At 39.0% G+C, this 6,692-nt stretch overlaps 1 non-coding gene across 1 annotated transcript; it reads right to left on the bottom strand.

Moving 5' to 3' along the window:
* Nucleotides 1-5,957: 5,957 nt before the first annotated feature.
* On the bottom strand, nucleotides 5,958-6,063 carry LOC118547028 (U6 spliceosomal RNA). The gene has a single exon (XR_004922903.1). It is a non-coding gene; the product is annotated as a U6 spliceosomal RNA (small nuclear RNA).
* Between the last annotated feature and the right edge of the window lie 629 nt (nucleotides 6,064-6,692).

Raw genomic sequence — 6,692 nt, 5'->3', positions numbered from 1 at the left:
TGGAACACTACATCAAAAACTAATGATGTAATGTATGGTGATTAACATAACAATAAAAAATTAAAAAAAAATCCTAGAGGAGAACATAGGCAATAACCTCTTTGACATCTGCCACAGCAACTTCTTTCAAGATACATATCCAAAAGCTAGTGAAACAAAAGCAAAAATGAACTTTTGGGACTTCATCAAGATAAAAATCTTCTGCACAGCAAAGGAAACAGTCAACAAAACAAGAGGCAACCCACAGAATGGGAGAAGATATTTGCAAATGACACTACAGATAAAGGGCTGGTATCCAAGATCTATAAAAACCTCTCAAACTCAACACCCAAAAAACAAATAATCAAGCCAAAAAATGGGCAGAAGACATGAAAAGACACTTCTCTGAAGAAGCCATACAAATGGCTAACAGAAACATGAAAAAATGTTCATCATCATTAGCCATCAGGGAAATTCAAATCAAAACCATGTTGAGATACCACCTTACACCAGTTAGAATGGCAAAAATTGACAGGGAAAGAAACAACAAATGTTGGAGAGGTTGTGGAGAAAGGGGAACCCTCTACACTGTTGGTGGGAATGCAAGTTGGTACAGCCACTTTGGAAAAGAGTGTGGAGGTTCCTCAAAAAATTAAAAATAGAGCTACCCTATGACCCAGCAATTGCACTCCTGGGTATTTACCCCAAAGACACAGATGTAGTGAAAAGAAGGGCCATATGCACCCCAATGTTCATAGCAGCAATGTCCGCAATAGCCAAACTGTGGAAAGAGCCAAGATGCCCTTCAACAGATGAGGGATAAGGAAGATGTGGTCCATATATACAATGGAATATTACTCAGCCATCAGAAAGGATGAATACCCAACTTTTACATCGACATGGATGGGACTGGAGGAGATTCTGCTAAGTGAAATAAGTCAAGCAGAGAAAGTCAATTATCATATGGTTTCACTTATTTGTGGAACATAAGGAATAACATGGAGGACATTAGGAGAAGGAAGGGAAAAATGAAGGGGGGGAAATTTGAGGGAGAGATGAACCATGAGGGACTATGGACTCTGAGAAACAAACTGAGGGTTCCAGAGGGGAAGGGGGTGGGAGGATGGGTTAGCCTGGTGATGGGTATTAAAGAGGGCACGTACTGCATGGAGCACTGGGTTTCATACGAAAACAATGAATCATGGAACACTACATCAAAAACTAATGATGTATTGTATGGTGACTAACATAACATAATAAAATAAAATTTAAAAATATACAGCTGCTTTTCTTTATCTTTGCTTTCTTTTTTTAATTAATACAATCTTTCTCTTATAATTGCTACATGTAATTTATAGGGCCAAGTATGGAAACAGGTAGAGTAAGCTGTTGTTTTGGTGTGCTTTAGGGAAGGAACTTGAACTCAAAGTGACTGTATTTATATTTATATTTATATTTATATTTATATTTATATTTATATTTATATTTAAGGATGTGGGTAAAAAGGAAAGCAAAGAGGCTAAGAAGTGACTCCCCAAAGGACAGAAGAGCTCTTTCAGAGGATATGGGAAGAAGGCAAAAACTCCCTTTGCCTCTTTCATACCCTGCTTAGTAGTGAGTGTCTAACACATATTCTGAATCTCACATAGTATGTTCTGCATGCACAAAGATGAAAGGCATTATGAAAATAAACATGAGAACCTGCCTTCATCCCTCTGTGTGTGCATTATGTAGCTATGTCTTGCTGTCTAAGAGTTGGCTTTCTCCTTCTGTTCAAGTAAGCCATATCTCTGTTATTGTGGTTAAAACTCTGTGAAACTGTCTTCTGTTGCATTTTCTAGCCACAGATAGAAACTGCTCTTGCCGTAGCTTCACGTCATCCTTGAAGAATGCCTTCCACCTGCGTTTGCATGATTTTTCTCTGTCATTCACTTTGAGGAAGAGATACCTTGTCTTGATAGTGCCAATGCTACTCATATATCGACCCATAAGAGTGAGTCTATATTGTTCAGCTGTCATTATTATCGTCAAACAAACATTAAACACCATGGCAGATAATCTTGTCTGCCAGCCGAATGAGAGTTCAGAAAGCACAGCTGCTCCTGACGTTTGCTGCCACAGGATAGAGGGATCATCATTTAGGATTCTTCCTCTCTTGCTGCTCTTCTCTCTTACCAGCCTCTCTGTCTGGAATTCTCAATTATTTGCATCTATTAAAATCCTGCTCACTTTCAACCACTGATTCATGTGCCACCTCCAGGAAGTCCTTGTGAGTCTCTCAACTGTATGGGATATCCATATTTTATCATTTTCCTTAGGTCATAGTATTATACTCACAGTGAATTTATGTTACGTCCACTCCCCAGATGGTAAGGTGCTGAGAATAGTGCTTGGTCTTACCCATTTTGCCTATCCGACAGTACTTCACACACGGTGCTCACAACAGGGTGCTTTGGAATTTTTTTTTTCCTGAAGTCCTTCAATACCTGGCTCTGCCACATAGTCTTCCTGGATTAATCTGAATTTGAGTTGGGTTTTGTATTTGAGGTAGAAGTAGTTTGGCACATGGAAAATTGAAGAATGTAGGCAAAGGGACATAACAGAAGATGCCAGTCAATATCATGTACTGAGATCATATGATATGCAGTGAAAATGTAGTGGGAAATTGAAAGATAGGAAAGTAGAGAATGGGGGAGGTAGTTGAGATGGAACCTTGGAAAACACAATTAAGTTAAATATTTGTTAAATATTTAGATTTATATAGCAATTTTCTTTCAAGGAACTTAAAGGAATTGCAGTAATACGGGCACAGGTCAATCCATTGCTATCCATTTTATATCACCAGAGACAAGATAATGCCTGGAAGCAAGGAAGAATTCAGTTTATATTTGTGGGATGACTATATGAAGTTCTTGGTATTTTGGAAGAAAGAGGTTTATTAAAGAACACTGGATTGCAGAAGGATGGTAGAGAAAACCAAGACTGGTTTCTAGGTTTAGCCTTACTCAATTTCAGGAAGATACACGGCGGCAGGGGGAAAGGTGGAAAACAGTGGTGAGAGCTGATCTGATCTTGAAACTTCCTGGTAAAAAGATGGATGTGATGTTGGTACAAATGCAAATTATTGGACGCTGGCTCTACTCTGCTCAGCTACAGAAGTAGCAGACCTCTGACGGAAGCCTAAGGTCTGGATAGGCTGCATCTCAGCAAGCTTGTGTAACATACCTGATAGTGGAAGTTTTTCTGTTGTGGTGAGAATACTTAACATGAGATTTAACCTCTTAACAAATGGTTAGGTGTACAATACAGTGTTGTGAACCACAGCCACAATGTTACATAGTAGATTTGTAAAACTTAATCATCTTGGGTAACTTTTTTTTTAAGACATGCTCCCAGGCTGCCTTAAATCAAGACACCACTCCTTCTGTTAGATTTCTCACTTGAAAAAGAAACACTTTGAATTATCCACAGTGAGTAACCCTGAAATAATACTGATAGTGTTCTTTTTCTCTGGGCATAACACAGAGTGGGTGTAAAAGTGGGTACAGGAAGTGGTACAAATTAACAGAAATAATATAGTGAGAGCGGAGAAGGAAAAAGCCCAGCTTAAAATAGTTTGTCCAGTAAATAATTATCAGAAACCTCGTGTGCCTCAGTAAATAACCCTCTGGAGGGAAACACACTGGTATGTTTGGAGAATAATGAGGGCAATTTGGCTGAGAGCTGTGAGACATGGGAGAAGAGGATGGTAGGAGATAAGATCTGAAGGGTGGCCAGAGACAGACCAGGAGGTGATAAGCAGTTTGGATTTTATTCTAAGTGTGATGCCTACACCCTGGAAGCTTTTTTCTTTTTTTTCCTACAGAGGGAGAGAGAGAGAAGTGGGGGAGGGACAGAGGAAGAGGGAGAATCTTAAGCAGGCTCCACATCCAGTATGGAGCCGACGTCGGGCTTGATCTCACAACCCTGAGATCATGACCTGAGCTGAAACTAATAGTCTCCCACTTAACTGACTGAGCCACCCAGGTATCCCACCCTGGAAGCTTTTGAATGAAGTGATATAACCTGATTTAGTTTTTCGAAGCTCTGTCTGGTTGCTCTGTGGAGAATGAAGTATAGGAGGGCAGGAATGGAAGCAAGTTGACTGGTGGGCAGGCTATTGCACTAGCTGAGGTAAGCGTGGATAATACACAAGGATGGTAGCGGGAGAGCCAGCAAAAGTGACTAGATTTGGGAAATGTTTTGAAATATACAAGTTGACAAGACTTGCAGATAGATTTATTGTAGGGGAGAGGGAAAGAAATTCAAAGATAACTTTGGGTTTTTGGACTTAACAGCTGAGTCAGATGGAGCAGACTGGACGGAGAAAGCTCTGGGGGAGTGGTGTGATTAAGGCTTCTGCTCTGGGCGGATGCCTAATAGACACTCCCTGGAGATGAGGAGTGGGCTGTTGGATGCATGAGTCTGGGGTTCAGGAGGAGGTCAGGGCTGGATATATGCTTGGGGTAGTCATTAGTAGAGAGTTGGTATTTACATGCAGGGACTAGATACGGCCATATGTAAGAGTATTGATAGAGGAGAAAATGGAGCCTGGCCTGAGTCCTGGGCTCTCTAGCATGTAGAAGTCAAGAAGAGGAAAAGGAGCAAGCAGAAGAGATGGAGGAGGGGAGGCAGCTGAAAACGAAGGAAAATTAGCATGGTAGAGTGTCAAAAACAAAAAAATGCCAGAAAGGAAGTGATAACTCAAACGCTGCTGGAGGGTTGAGAGAGATGAAGTTTGAGAACTGGCCACTGGGCAGAGCAAGATGGAGGTGCTGCTAAATTGACTGAAGCAGGCTGAGCAGATAGTAAGAGGCAAGGAAGTTGAAATAACTATGTCCACTAGTTTTAGCCACAAAAGGGAGAAGAGAAATGAGGCTGTGGTTACAAACAGGAACAATTCATCCACTTCCATCCGCAACAGGAGGAAAGGTAGAATTTAAGGGTATAGATGCAGGTAGAGACCAATTTGATCTTGAAAACAAGAAGCCATTATCTCCAGATGGCAAGAAAAAAAAGAAGGAAAACAACTGTACTTTCTTCAAAATCATCCATCGCCATATTTGTTGCTTGATGAAATGTTAGATCATGGAAGAATGGAAACTGCAGTAGGGCTTGTGATTACTTGCTTGGTGTAAATTTATTTTCATGCTTCATGTTCATATACAACTTGTTGAAACCAGTAATTTTAATCCTTAGGAAAGCTTGCTAAACAATTCTGTGCAGAAAAATAAATAACTTAAAAACATTTAAAATGTTTTAAATTGCTGTATGGGCATCAAGCTGAAACATAATTTTGCTTTGATTACTATGTCCTGTCCTGCATTTATCTCTGCAAATATTAAAAAAAAAATGTGTAAAATTTAGTGGTAACAGGTGATTCTACAAATAGTTATTCTTCTGAGCTGTTACACAATAAGCATAAATATATAAACAAGAAACAGCTTGCTCTAGTTAGTTTCTTCAAATTGTAATATACAGAACTCTAATGCTGTTTGTCTCTGCTTTGCTAAGTAACAGTGGACCAGCAATTTAGCTATTCTATGACCATTCAAATATGTAAAATTGTTGACAAAGGACCAGGGCTTTAAGATCTCAGGATCCTCTTAATGAAGCAGTATTAATATATATTTTTCTGATTTTTGCATTGTAGTAAAATATATAAAACATAAAATGTACCATTTTTTAAGAGAGGGATAAAGGTGGGGGAGGGGCGGAGGGACAGGGAGAGAAAGAAGTGAGAATCTCAAGCAGGCTCCATGCTCGATCTCACAACCTTGAGATCGTGATCTGAGCCAAAATCAAGAGTCCATGCTTAACTGACTGTGCCACCCAGGTGCCCCTATTTTAACCATTTTTAAATGAACAGTTCAGTAATATTAAGTACATTCATACTGCTGTTCAACCATCACCACTATCCATATCCAGAACTCTTTCATAAAAATATGAAAATCTTTATGAATTTGCATGCCATTACTGAGGAGGTATGATGCTAATCTTCTCTGTAATGTTCTAATTTTAGTATATGTGTGTCAAAGTGACCACTTATTCACATTTTAAAGAAAACACTTATTTACATAAAGAAGAAAAAATATAGAAACTGTGACTCTGAAAGATAAGCCAGAACCATTTGATTATTATTATCAAAATAAGGGCTTAGATCAATTCCATAATGTTCCATATCAAGATATTGAGGCATGGAGGGTGACTATGATGTTCTTCCATAAAATACCCTTTGGTTGTACACTCAGAACCAGAATATGGGATAGATTATTGGAACCAAGATGATCATTGCCTTATTTTCCTAATTTTCTGGTTGAAAACGGAACAACTAAAGAATGATTCAAACCCAAATTGATTGAGTTCTTACTATATGCCAGGCATTATGCTACAAATGTACATGAATTATCTAGCTGAATCCAACAAGAATGCAATGAGGTAACTCTATTATTTTCATTTTGAAGATAATAAAACTTACAACTATATTGGAAAGGTATAATTAACTATTCATGGTTTCATAACCAGTAAACAGTGGGTGAAAGAGGTACGTACCCCTTGACCAGCCTGACCCCACAGCCCTTGCTCTTAACCTCTGTGCTCTAGTGTGTCTATTATAAAGTGATGGAAGGCTATACCTCCCCCAAGTTTTAAAAATTAAACTCATCCTGTTCTCA

The sequence above is a fragment of the Halichoerus grypus genome, chromosome 12 (assembly GCF_964656455.1).
Source record: "Halichoerus grypus chromosome 12, mHalGry1.hap1.1, whole genome shotgun sequence".
Lineage (NCBI taxonomy): Eukaryota > Metazoa > Chordata > Mammalia > Carnivora > Phocidae > Halichoerus > Halichoerus grypus.
This window is presented reverse-complemented; position numbering and strand designations above follow the sequence as displayed.